The sequence below is a fragment of the Phasianus colchicus genome, chromosome 23 (genome assembly GCF_987193195.1).
Source record: "Phasianus colchicus chromosome 23, bPhaCol1.hap1.1, whole genome shotgun sequence".
Taxonomy (NCBI): Eukaryota; Metazoa; Chordata; class Aves; order Galliformes; family Phasianidae; genus Phasianus; species Phasianus colchicus.
The window spans coordinates 5,912,269-5,926,350 of record NC_143458.1 but is presented as its reverse complement, the minus strand read 5'-3'; the positions used below and the strand labels follow the sequence as shown (position 1 = coordinate 5,926,350).

General features: G+C 45.5%; 1 protein-coding gene across 4 annotated transcripts in view; it reads right to left on the bottom strand.

Annotated features, from left to right (window-relative positions):
- ARHGAP32 (Rho GTPase activating protein 32) overlaps nt 1–14,082 on the bottom strand; it is a 176,578-nt gene that overhangs the window by 121,097 nt on the left and 41,399 nt on the right. Inside the window, exon 1 of one of the 4 annotated variants that reach the window (XM_090123404.1) lies at nt 8,205–8,224. The exons of the other annotated variants lie outside the window; for them this stretch is intronic. The gene's annotated coding sequence lies outside the window, so the exon portion shown is untranslated. Of the gene's footprint in view, nt 1–8,204; nt 8,225–14,082 lie in introns of those variants that run through there. 4 annotated transcript variants of the gene reach the window in all.

The window sequence follows — 14,082 nt, the reverse complement described above, 5'->3', positions numbered from 1 at the left end:
GCCACAGCACACATCTCATCTGTATGTGCACACATACCTCCACTAAGTAGCAGTCTGAAGTTTCTCCATTGACTCTCCCACATTCTGGGCACCTAGACATCCTGATAATACTTTTTTCTTAGTGGGCACCAAGAAGATTTTGTGTATGCAAGAGAGAAAAGGCAAAAAAAAAAAAAAATTACCTTCCTTTCTTTTACAAGAGGCTGAGGATTTATCATTCTTCCCTATGTAGAGATGCATCTGGACTCAGAAAGGGGCCAGCTGCCAATTAAAAAGTCTGTATGGGCATCAGCTGGTGTACAACACCATTTTTACATCTGAATGGGTATTGGTTACCAGTGTCATATCCTATGTCCAGATATTGTTAGCTGTAATCAGACACAGAGCCTCATTTGCAAAGCGTGCTGCATCACCGAAATCAACACCGCCTGCCCTCGCTGCTGCAGAGCCAGAGTTCATTAAATGCGAGATGTACTCTGCAATTAAAGCGGCATTTCACGGTACTTCATCAGGATATACAAAAATAATTGAAGCATAATTTGCTGCCGTTTGCTTGTAGGAGACAACCAAGAGTTCCCACGGGCACAACCTGTGTGCTGGGCCAGCCTGCCTGGCACAGGAGATGCTGCCTGTGTGTACCTTACACATCTGCACACACAAAAGCTGTCTGGCCTGCTGGTTTTCAACTAGCTGAAGAGAAACGGGGAAATTCATTGCCAGGCCAACCATTAGGACATATGCATGACCACATAAACTGCTGGGATTGAATTATAAGCACATCAGAACACAACGTGCAAGGCAGCGTTTGAACTTCACGTTAATTCACTGCAGGTCTCTCAGCATTTTGTATTTTCAAAGTTCCACTCACCGAGTCAAACAGGTAAGTGATACCTTCAGCTTTCACTGCAATTATGATCTTGCAGAGGAAAGCTGAGCAAAGTGACCCATCTTGCACTTAAAAACGCAAACTGGAGGGCAAATTTAGGAAGAAAAAAAAAAAAACCAACACAATCAAAGTGCACTTTAAAAGCCACACTTTTTAAAGCCAACCTGTGGTTTTTCAGAAACTCAACTGCTGAACTCTTTAAATGCTTGAGGGGTCAGTTCTGCTACGGATAAAAAGTCACTCCAGCAGACTGGAGTCTCTTTAAATGTACTCTTTCAGGCTCTGGTGCCACTGCACACACAGCCCAATTTAGGCAGGGATTCCCAGAGGACTTTTCAGCCCCATGATGGAACTCCCAGTGCCAGCAGCACTCTGAGCACAGGGAACACCCACAAAGCTGCCCAACGTATGGCTGCCATGGAGAGGATCTGTAGAGCACATCTTCAACTCAATGAAGAAAACCAGGAATGGGAAAACTTCAGAACAACACAGGGCAGCACCAGGAAGCAGCACTGTCACAAGTAATGGAGGTGAATGGCTAGCATCTCCCAAAGGACCTGAACGCTTCTGCCACAGCTGTGTGACAGCTCCAGGATGGAGCTTCTCTGCTGAACAACTTCACCTCCTTCCTCAGCCTGATGTGAGCTCACCAAAAGAGCCTGAGCTCCAGTTAAGCGGTTGCGAAGGGAGAAAAATGGGAAAGATGCAATGATTTACCCTGCGATATCACACACACACTTGGCTCCTTTTGATTTAATCTGTGATGGAAGCCTGATAGCACTGTTTGCCAGGATGTTAAATGTATTAATCTCATCGTGCACAGACTCAAAGCAATCATGGATGCAGACTGTTTAAACAGAGCGAGCGCAGAAGGAAACCACACCATGATAAAGTTGACCAGCTTTAGCTTTTTTTTTTTCCTCTCTTAATATTTTTCAGAAATCTAGCATCTCGCTTTGTCTTGGCACCCAAATGTACCAAGCATTTTTTACAGCCTTACTGCTGATCAAAGAGGCAGAAAGTACCAAGAATGCCTCGAGGGAGGTTTCTGCACCAGGAGCCCACATCACATGCTTACAGTGCTGCCTCTGTGACGTCGAGCTTTGCATTCACACAGTGCTTTTCAGTAATGGCACGTGTCCCTAAACCCCTCAGCATGAAAAATCTCATAGCAAAGCAATGGAGCAGTATCAGACTGTCCTACAGGATTGTAGTGCAGACAGCGTGAGTCAGTCTGGAGAGCTCCAAGTTGCTGACAGATCACAGACAAATGGCAGCAGAACCACCAATAACCCGTGGAATCATCAGGTATCTACAAGAATTCTTGCCCTTTTTCCCATCCTGTTTGTCGTTTGCTCTGTTTACCTGGTGTTACATGTTACATTAACCCAGGAGGGCTTTCTAAACCCAAATAAACTCTATCTTCAACGTTACAAGTCTGGCAGACGTGCATTAGATGATGCAGCAAGGCTTTCCTCCACCCCTGAAAGCCAGTCTTCACCAACACGTTGCTGCCTGCAAGCAACCTGATCAGCATTCCTCACCACTACGCACTATGACAGGACTGTGCAGGAGGTGCCAGACTTGGGGAGCAGCTGCTTCCAGCTGGCACAGCTGCACATGCTCACCCTCATACAGGGAGCAGCCACAAAGGCTCAAGCAATTCCAGACCTACTCCTCCTGGTGGTTTTCTTGGCTGCTTTCTGTGCAAATGCGGTCAAGCGTTCATTCCGTTGTTCAACTGACAGCATGGTGACTCATCTGAAAACCATTTAGAGGATTTATGATTATCTTTGCTCTGATATTTCCTCACCGAAAAGGAAAGAAAGAAAATCAAAATCAATAAGCTGAATTCAACGCTCCTTGAAGGGAAATCTTTACCATCACACAACACTCAGACTGACCTTTTCTACATCATATGAGCATCTCTGACCTGAGCAGCTGACTGACCGATTCTCATGGGGTCCAAGGTTCCCTCCTGACGTGCACGAGCAGCAAAGCCAAGCCTGAATGGCCCTGCAGACCCTACAAACCCCACAGCTCCTGTTAGAAGTACGGTTACAACAGCAGCAAACTCCCTCCAATTTGTCAGCAGCAACTGGACATCAGAACAGAGGAGTAAATAAAAGCACATTCATCTTCTAAATGTAAAAATTCACATGTATAGGTTTCTAGAATTCAAATATTCAAAGAGACAATTCTATGCTTAAGAAACAATTACGGGGATTGGATGAATAGGTCCAACACAGAACATAATATTTGATACATGCAGGGTCTGCCTGCATCTGGAATTATTTGGGAGCAGCTGTTCCTGAGAAGTTCCATCCATGGTCAAACCCTCAAAAGGGAAAACATTCCAAATCACAGACACTGCAGGAGTGAATGAAGGATTGGGGTGTTTGTTAATGCACACCAACACACAGAGAAAGAAGGAATTATTATTTCAGGTAATCACACTCCTACAGAAACCAAAACCCACTGCTTTCACCCATCTCACAGCAGAGAAACCATTTTGGTCTAACAGAGACACCCCCGGGAAACTGGAATTAAAATCAGGATGCAAATTAGACAGAAGAGGTTGGAAGGTAAAGAGGAGCACATAATGGAGATCTCCACAAACTATGCATTGCAGCTAACAACATCTCAGTGATACTGAAGACACTGGATGAACGAAGCACAGGACCAGTACTGAGGTTTGGTTTCGTCTTTGCTTTTTAATGATGCACGGTTCATCCTCCTTTTGGTTTTGCTTTTAAGAGAAACCTTCAATTTTTCACACAATCAATTATGGACGCTCTTATAGGCAGGAGGAAATGTAATTCAGATATCAATTTGTTTTCATAAATCAGACTGCAGGTGCTTGAAAACTACAGGCCTCTTGCCTGCTGGCTTGAAGCAGGCAGAGAGAGCAAGGGCATGGAAGGAAGCACCAAGTGCTTTAGGACAGCACTCAAAAAGGAAGAAGTTGGTATCTGCCGTTTGTGGTGCCTCAAAGCATCACAGCAGTTCTCCCAGCAGCATAATCATCTCCCTATGAAACTCACTTTTCTCTTCAGAGCATCAGCACCAAGGTAGATAGGAGAAAACTTTGCCTCTTCCTTCCAATAATGTACTCTGACTGGCAGCCTCAGCATCCTTTCCCATTCCATGAAACATGCTGGCTGCTCCATTTTCCCAGCAAACAAATCATCACCTTACATACAGAGCACTTTGCTTTACCCATACAGTCCCCATACAGGAACAGTAGTGCTGTGACACTTCCACAGCTTCCCATGGGGATTCAACCATCAGATATGGCAGCCAGCAGAGGCCTTAAATCTCATTAAGCTGCTTCTGTGAGAGGTGATGAGCGACCATGGCAGCATTAGACAAAGTAATTTGGAGACAAAAAAAGTCACCACAGCCTTGGTGAACCTTCTGGACATGACTGCCAGCCTTGGTGGCAGAAGCTGGAAAAGCCCTTTTCTAAAGGGAAGCTGTCAACACTGCACCTCAGATGAAACTGCAGAATTAAGAAACCATTGGCTTCCTTGGTTTTGTGTGAGTTTTTCCCCCCAACCCCTATTTTGTTTAGGAAAGTTCTCCATCCAGCCTGCTTTTCTTGCAGCACAGCAGATGAGAATTTAACATCAGAACATTCCTCATGTTGCTGCTGCACCGTGGCTGCTGCCCCAGCCCACTACCAGCAATTGGTTTTGAAGGAGGCTTTGCTCATGCAAAAGCACATTAAAGATATTCTTTGAGGACAGGGATGGTTAATGGTGTACTCATGTGGCCCAAGGAGAGCATCTGAGCATCACCCATAGGGGCAGCGTGTCAATCTCAAGAACAGGAAGGGGCTGCTGTATGTTTTCATGCCAAACTTCAAGCCTTATTACATCCCTAATAGAAAACACTGGAATGTTGAGTCAGGGCCCTTCTTCCCAGCAGTCTGAATTACAAGATTTGCTCAGAAACCACAGAAAAAAATGGAATAAGTCATTTACTGCTCTTTTTATTTCACCTTCTGCTTCTTGACTGAGTGGTGGATATTGGTATGGTACTCAATGTTTTCCCAAATATCTTTATTTAAAATTTAAAAAAAAGATCACTCACTGGAGGCACATGCACTTAAAATATATTTTGTTAAGTATTTCTAAGGCATGACAAACAATGGTGCACAGCACGTTTATATTCCTGAAACAGAATTCAGCAGTGACACTGAACAAGCTGCAGAGACACACCTTCATCTAATGCAGCAATAACCAACACTGCATGGAAACATCAGCAACAGAAAATGTACAGAAAATAACATTCAAAAAGCCTTGGATATTTTGGATAAAGTTTGGGTGATGTCTTATGCTTCACTTCTAAGGACAAAACCTTCTGAAACACAGAACTGAAGAAATGGGGGCAGCAATTAAAGCATGTTTGCGTGGCGGAAGCACTCCTTTAGGGCTGAAATCTCATCTGCTGCATTCCAATCCTGAACAAGGTTTAGAGCACTAATTTATAAGCCCTGGGGAAAAAAAACGTTGAGAAATCCTTGACTATTCAATAGCACTGTGAATAGGAAAATTGCTGTATAATGCATAATGGAAAGAAGAAAACACACATTGCTGGAGTTCATTAGTGTGTCACGTTTGGTTTACAACAGTTGCACCCAGAGCCTGAGATCAAGTGGAGAGCCATAAAAACTGAACTGCCCCCTCCAAGAGTGGTTAAATCCCATCAGGACTACACACAGCATTAAATTCACCTGCCATGAAAAAGCAAATCATTGCTACTGCCTATGTATCAGCTCAGTGCCCAACAAAGCCATCGTCTTATTTCAGCAAGAGCAATAGGAGCCTTGTGATCGCCAGCTAAAATTGCCCTCAGCTTGAACTGTCTGAATTAAAAAACAAAGAGCTGTGTTAAACTCTTGGCACACTCATGCAGCAAGGCTTTCTAGTCTTTAACATCATGAGAAGTGTCAGGTTAAAAGCCCTTCCCCGAGTTTGATGAACCAGAGGTTTCAAACCTTCACAAAGCTTTCCAACGGAGCTGCAGTGGCTGTAAATACGGCACCCAACAAGCAGTAACGCGCTGTCACCTTTCGGGTGCATCAGAGGATCATTCAGCCATGGAACTTACTGAAAGGGAAAGAAAAGGCTGGGCAGCCCCTGGGAGCTGAAGGGGAAGCCATGTCACTTCCCTAACACTGATGATCCAGCACACAGACACTGCTCCCAGCCCTGGAAGGTGAGCAGAGGGTATGCCAGGTACAGGCGCTGAGCACAGGCTGTGCCACACCTCTGAGCAATGCTTTGGGGCTTTGAAACAAAACTGTAAGAGATTCTTTTAGGAAGCGTGACACTTCCCTGCGCTGCTTTGTGCAATGAAGGAAGAAAGGCAGATATAGGATTGGGGGGGTTGTAAGAATGGGGCAATGCAGAGGAGGGGAGGTGCGCACGGATCGGTTCCAAGAAGATGCCACCAACACCAAGCAGTGCACACAGCTCCTCCTGCCCACTGCTGGGCTGCTCCCTGCCTCTTCCCCAGCAGCCAAAGGAACTGCTGCTGTGTGCACAGCCATGGCCCTGGCAGCCCATACAGACATCACTTTTCTCTCTCTTCCCTGGGATGAACACACGCATCAGTTCACGCAGCACAGATTTACCTTTACACCAATAATCACAGCTCCCCATGCTGCCAGTGTTAGGAGCAGCAGACTGAGCACGGGGTTGAAAATACATTTTTAATTTTATTAAATGCAATCCTTGCTTGCCAGAGACAGTGCCAATTTTCACCTCTATGTTGAAAAGCAGAATGCAGAGGGACCACTGGCAAGAGGCTTCTCCTTCAGAGACCCAGCCACAGTAAGCCAGCTCCAAGCACTGGCCTACCTGCACAGGGAAAAAAAAGGGGAACATCCCTGATCAGAACTGAAATGCATTTAACCTTCCCTGAAATGCCAGAATTGCACAGGTTGTATCAGTTTGTAAGCTTTACTTTCCCCTGGCCAGCAACCTGGGCAGATCCGTGTGCCAGCCCTGCTCCCCACCCCACACGCATCAATCCCACTCACACACCACAAAAACCCTCTGCTGCTCCTCCTTACACAGTTCTCTGATGTGTGTGCAGACATGAATGTTGTGCACTGTGCTTCTTCTGACACAAAGGAAGCTGGGGAGATGAAGGCTCCAGCATCAGCACACCACGCACATTTAATTTTTAAATACGGATTTGTTGGTAAGAGGAATTGCCTCGGCTGGCTTTCTCCCAGCACCTCAGCCACTCAAGCAATGTGAAGATACACAGCAGCACTTCTAAGGCAAAAATACTCCAAGAGAAAGGAAACAGACAAACGCTGAGGGTTCTTGCAGTGCTGCTAGGAGCCGCTCTCCAGTTCCTGGCAGTGCAAGCTGAAGTGGGTGGAGTTAGCATTAATTAATCAGCACTGTTGATAATGCATTATACAGTGAAATGAGGACCTGTGTCTTCAGCTTCTGGCAGCTGTGTTCAGAAATAACTTTTGGCAGGATAGAAACACCCTTGATCTTTACACCAGGTAGGTGGTAACAGCATGCCCAAGACAACGCGTTTTAATTACACTGGTTCCTCAACTCCCTCCTCCCTGCCTCCCCCCCTCCCCTGCACCCCCAGGAAATATTTATGCATTCTCAGCCCTCCCGCAGAAGATCCCAGCTCAATGCAGCAGCAATGGGCTTATTTTCTATCAGCCACGGTGTAAACCTACAGCCAGGCTGAAGGAGACGATTTGCCACGAAGATAATCAGCACTGTCTCATTCCGTAAGAATGTTAACTACACAATAACCTGGCTCCTCCACATCCTCTGCTCTGACACTGTATCAGCAGCACTCAGTTACCCACTATGAAGGACAAGAAATGCACGCTGAGCACAGAACTCTTCTGGCTGCTGCTGCCTGCAAACAGCTGAAGTGCAGACTGCATGCTTTTCTCTGCTACAAATAGGAAATATTTCATTTTTGGTTAAAAAACCAAAGTTCTGCTCATGCAAATATCAACACTGCAAACTGGAAAACGCCTCAAAGACCTCAGTGACACAAAGAGCAGCAGTGCCAAATTACACTCTGCTTTCTGCGTGTTCACATAGCCTCTGCAGCACAATCTGATCAAAGGATGGAATTAACCTTCCTCTATTCAAACACTCAATCACTTACAATGCAGTCACACACACGTACTCAAAAAAAAAAACACTAAAAATTAGAACGAAGCTGCATTTCCAAGTGCAAACGACACGCCTGCATTTCAACACCGCACTCAGCGTTTCCATTACACGCTGCCTGCTGTACCCAGTTGTGAAGCAATTACCTTCCGTGGAGATACAGAACCATTCAAACCCTCCACGCAGGGCTGGACAGACGCGAGCCGTGCGCCCTGCAGGCGGGTCCTGCCGGCACCGAGCCGGGACGCAGAACCGGGACTCAGCCCAGCGCACAGACAGCCGTTGGTTCTGGCTGCTCCGTGCCTCCTATCGCCTGCACCACTTCGTGCATCCCCCGGGCTGCTGCAGGCTGTAACCCTTTCCCAGCTGGAGGATTTCTCTGCCCTGCCTGCCCTGCGGTGCTCTTACCTGGCCGGTACCTCTATCCCGAATTCAAAGCTCAGCAGCAGATGGATGTGAGCGGTCAGAGGCGTAAAAGCAGCAGTCTGTTCCCAGATGTGCCGTAACCTTGGCTGCATCACATCAGCCTTCTGCCTCCTCCTCCTCCTGAAAACGGGACAGCTTTCACCGGGTTCCCAGAGGAGACTCAGAAGGCTTTAATTTATTTCTGCCTTTACGCGGGCAGTTTTAGAAGTTGTGCACAGCTGATATTACCCTTCCCCATTTACACATGAAGCCATCTGTACCACTGTACCATCACCCAATTTCAGAGCCCACCCCACGGGACACACACAGAAGACACAGAGGTGCAGCCTTAGGCTCTGCCTGTGCTCCCAACTCACTGTGCCACCTCCATCAGCCCCTCTCAGTCTCTGCACAGCACGGGGCAGCAATATTTCTGTGAAGCAGCACTGTTTCTCTGTGCTCTTATTACTGTACTAAAGCTCTAGCTCTGAAACAGCAGCTGGAGTAAGTAACAATTTCACTATTAGGGACTGCTTCCATGCAGGGATGCAGCTGATGGAAATTCAGCATCATCCAGCAGCACCCAATTCTGCACACCATTCCTTTGCCTCAGCAGGTCATCAATTTTAAATGCAAATTTCAAGTGTATGAAGTACTACTGTGTGCTCTGGGAGCTTGGTGAAAAAAAAAAAGGAAGTAGAAAAACAAAGTGTTTCTATGCAGTAAATCTGTTTAAAATCGAAGAGAAAAGGCTACCCAGTCCCAAATTATGCAAAACAGCCAATATAACTGCTGCTGTTGTGGGCTTTTTTGTTTTTTTCCTGTTTAAATGGCTGGATTACTGTTGTTTGTGTTGCATTGTATGCTCTGTAACTCAGCAACAATGACCTTGTTAATTAGACCTAATGAGTAAAGACAGAGTCACACTAACCATTAGTTCAGCAGTTCCAGGAGAAGACTGTGGGCAAAGTCAAACAGGTTAGACCTGCTCTGTGCCTAGAAAGCCTGATGACTGTTTCTCAATCCCTTTCTCCCAGTGCTGATTTTTCTTTGTTTCACCCAAACGGACCTGCCCTGGTGGGACAAGCTAGAGATAAGGAGGAGTGACTGGGAAATAACACATTCATTTAGAAACAACCCTTTGCACTTTGCACCAGGATGAACAACCACAATTCTCAGAGGCCCTGAAGGTAAAATTCTGCTGCCAAGAGGCGTGTCCTACAGCTGGGGTGTAGGATAGCAATGAAACAGTAACAGAGCAAGAACAGACTCATTTTATACGGTGATGAAGCATGACAACTCAACAGACACCGTCTGTAACGCATCAGCTGTAATTTCAGGCACGCTGTTGGGCTGAACAGAGGAGCTGCAAGGGGAGAAACCCAAGCATGCTCCTCATACAGCTCCACCTGTAGCCTATATAAAGAGAACAGAGCAGAACGACATCAGAACAGCAAACTCCAGCTAAGGCAGCTGCAAGCTTGGACACACATCTCTATTTTAACACTCAGGGTAATGGGGAGCAGGGCAGCACTGCAGCTCCAGCCCTCAGAGCTTCTGACATCGCTGCACACAGGGCCAGCTGAGCAACCTCCACCTCGATAGCTTACAAGGATGATAATTAGACTCACATAATGAGACAGCCTTCCACCACCTTAACTGGGAAACTGCATCAAGAACTCCTGTTCCTTTAACAGGAACTTCTGTCAAGCACAAAGAATACGATTATACGACTTGAATACCACTTGTCACCTCTGCCAGTTCCACTATATATAATTTTTTTTTATATATATATATATATATATATATATATATATATATATATATATATATATGAGCAAGAGTGGATATTAAGTTTAACCTCTTCAACTGCTTGAGTTTATCTAGGCGAGGAAAGAGCAAGGATGCCACAGGACTGCTTCCACCCTTTGCTCTGCGTGTAATTTTCTGTTAAATTAAAAATTAACTCCAATTAATATTGTATGCATGACAAGATAACGTAGGACTGCTTCTGACCCCAAAAGCAAATTAAGTTTAATGGAAAAATATATTCTGATGTTGAGATACGTGTATTATTTGCCTAAATGACTGTAAGCAACTCCATCCTCATAGTGCACAATTGAAACCAAGGTTTTAGCCATGGCACTGCTCAATATGCACTGAGCCCAGGAAATGTGATGACCTACTGGCCAGCTGGAACCAAGGAACTAAAATATTTAAAAGGAAATCTTGCTGCTAGCTCAAGACAAGAGCTGTGTCATTGCTAATTGATGACATAGGTCACCCACTGCTCTCTACTGGAGCATCTGACAGGACATTTGACTTCTTGGAGCAACCACACACAGACATCGATCGTCTGCTCAACCTCATGTTACATGAAAGGGTTTTTAGAGCAGAAGGACTCCATGAATCACAGCAAAAGGAGGAGAAAACCAGGCTGCAGTTTCTGACTGAAGAAACACACATCCAACCCCTCACCACATCAGAGGCTCCTTTTGCATGGTTGAAGCTAAAGCCCTCTGAAGGGCTGGTTCACACCATGCCTTCCCCAGGCAGAAAACAGAGATGCTGAAAACACCTTCTAATCCCTGTCCAAAGGGAGTTTGCATTCCTGCACATTCTCCTGTACAAGAACTGTGCTCAAGGCTCTATTTAAAACACAAGCCTATTGCCACAACTGCACACCTCCACAATTAATCATCTTCAAAGGCCATTTAGGCAGCTATGTGTTGGTACCTCCATGACAGTCACTGCTGGGCTGGATTCCTTGGTATACACCTTGTTGTTTTGATGACTGGTTAATCTACATAAGATATATTACTGATTTCTCTATAAACAAATTGAAAGGTTTATACGTATAAGTGGGGAAAGAAGAGAGGGGAAAATCTGGGATCTCAATGAAAGTGGCCAATCCTGCGTACACCTTGGGTGGGAACTGCAACAGAGTGATGGAGATCACAGAATCACAGAACTGTAGGGGTTGGAAGGGACCTCCAGAGATCGAGTCCAACCCCCAGGGCTGGGGAAAGCCTCCTCATCATATTGAGTACAGAGCATCTGCAACCAAACCAAGGCTTTAAGTGAGGATTTCAAATACAAGACAAGGGAATTAAACAAACATTTAGCAAAAAAAAAAACCAAAAAAAAAAACCAAAAAAAAAAACCTATTGCTAGAGATGCCCAAAGCAGAACAAGTAGATAAGGCCAGCAGGCAGTGCAGGTGTTGTATCAGTGCAAAGCCCCACAGCAAGGTGAATTTGTGACAACTGCACACAGTGCTGGTGCAGTGAAGAACTGGACATAATCACAGCCTACCCTGCTGAAAACCTTTGTATCCTTCATCTGAATTCTGTGCAACATTTTATTAAAAAAATAGGTCAGGAGCCATAATTTTCTCTGTTGCAACACTTGCCAGAAGAAATGGGCACTTCCTGCAACATATGGTTATAGAAACTTCGTTCCCAGGTGAAGAGAAACCCAGTCTGGTGAAGCAGACTAAAGCACGAGGAAGAGCAGCATTCCCACAGTGCTTCTCCCCCTCCATCCAGCAGCCTGAGCAACACGCAGCACAGGTCTGTGCTTGTATGGGGTGCTCTGCAGGCCCTGTGCAATCCACCTGCTGGGATTGCAGTGCTGTGCCTCTGCCAGCTGCCCTCCAGGGAGAGGAAGACATGGGGAAGAAAGGGGAGCGTGCATTCGAGACGCATGCTCCTCAAATGTGAAAAATCAAGCTGCATTTAATATTTACATCTTCAGAAATCAGCTTTGTAGAAATAGATCATCAGCTTCACTTGAAAACCTATTCCTCCCAAGCCTGGAGAAAACACAAGATAAATTACTGAGAGGGAGGCAGAACAGAGAGGAGAGGGAAAAGCAAGCACAGCAGTTACCACACACAGTTGTGTTGTTCCTCCAGCCTTGGATAAGCCATCAGACATCCCTACCTAAACGCAGTCACACCAAGGGCTTGTTTTCCCTAGGCACAGAGCTAACAGGCTGCTCTGCTTCTTATATTAGCCCACTCTGATTTGACACACAGGAATACAGAGTGGTAATGATTCTGTCCCTATTTATCCCACCTTAGTATCCTCTTGGATAAAAGCTTTCAATTAAAATATTCCCCAAGAGAGCTGCAAGGAGAGAGAGAGGACAATCTCTGTCCTCTGTCATTGTCTGCTGCTTCCACAACCCTAATTCCCTCCCATTCTGAATAATCCTCTCTGAAACAGGCCTGCAGGGGATACAGCGTGCAATGAGTGCCGTTTGGATGCCCCTATCTGTACACTCCCTCAGTTCTAACCCATCACCCAAATGTGGTTATACCTCCATTTTTCACACTCAACATCCAAAGACTTCAAATCACCTCGCTAATAAAGGATATTGCCAATATCTTCATTGTGAAAAAAAAAAAAGGGTTATTGTTCATCTGTTATCCCCTAATTACCAAAGATGGGTGCACAATCCCCCAGAGCACAGATAAACAGCACCACGCTGGGTTCTCCACATTTCCCAGAGAAGAACACGTGCTGCTTCAGGGACCAGCAATTAAGGACTAATGAGGCCAGGCCACTGCAGCATGGCAGCCTCAGAGCTTGCATGGAGCCCTGCCCACCAAAGCTGCATTCTGCATCAATGCCACTGCAGCAAGGTGGTGTTGGTTTAATTTATTTTAACATGCAAAAGACTTAAATGGGAATAAAATGGCTGTTTTGAACATGGAAGAGAAGTGTCATCTCCTTTTCCCTCAAATGAAAAGGGAGATGAAAGACATCTCATTTTCTCTCATCATAACCCATTCTTAAACAGATCCTCGTTAATTGCTTTTCTTACGCGTATAATCTAATCATATAAAGCTATAATAAACCTAAGAAGCACCGCAAGAAAATAAGACAAAACTGAGGAAGCACTTGGGGGATTTTTTAGCAAAATTTTCATTAGTTTTGCATGGAAAACAGATGAACAATAACTAAGAAGCTCAGGTGCACATTGCAGCAAGAGAACTTGGAAGAGCTGCAACCAGGAAAGAAGGACATTTGGAAAAGGACATTACCTCCATGCTTTCCAGGCTCAACATCCACAACACTGAGCACAGTGTTGGTTTGATGTGAAAAGGAGTACAGGGGGTTGTTACACGCTCAGGAAAAATGAGTTGTAAGAGATATTGAGGACTTCCCTTCAAAAACTCATCTTGGAGTAACGCTGTGGTCATTCACCCCCACATCCAGGAGCACAGCCACTACCACAGGGCTCCCATCCAACCACCTCTACCAAAAACACAACACTGCAGAGCTCGGCAGACCAACTGGAAGAAGCCCCAGGAGGATAAAGAGTTACTTCCTCATTAGATTTCAGCAATTTAATGAGCACACAAGGTGTAAAACCCGCAGTTAGAAAGCAAACAGACGCCGTCTCTCCCATCACCACAAGTCACCGTTTATAAACATTCTCCAACCCACAAGTAAATGAAATGCAGCACAAACTGAATAGATTTAATGCACCTTTCCCAGCACTCGTAACCAATGGGGAATGGCAGAGCTGGAAGGAGTTGCACTTTTTTCTGGGTGCTCACACCTCTGCAGCAGGGCTGGTTCTTCCCAGGTGCAGCACTGCTGGTGATGG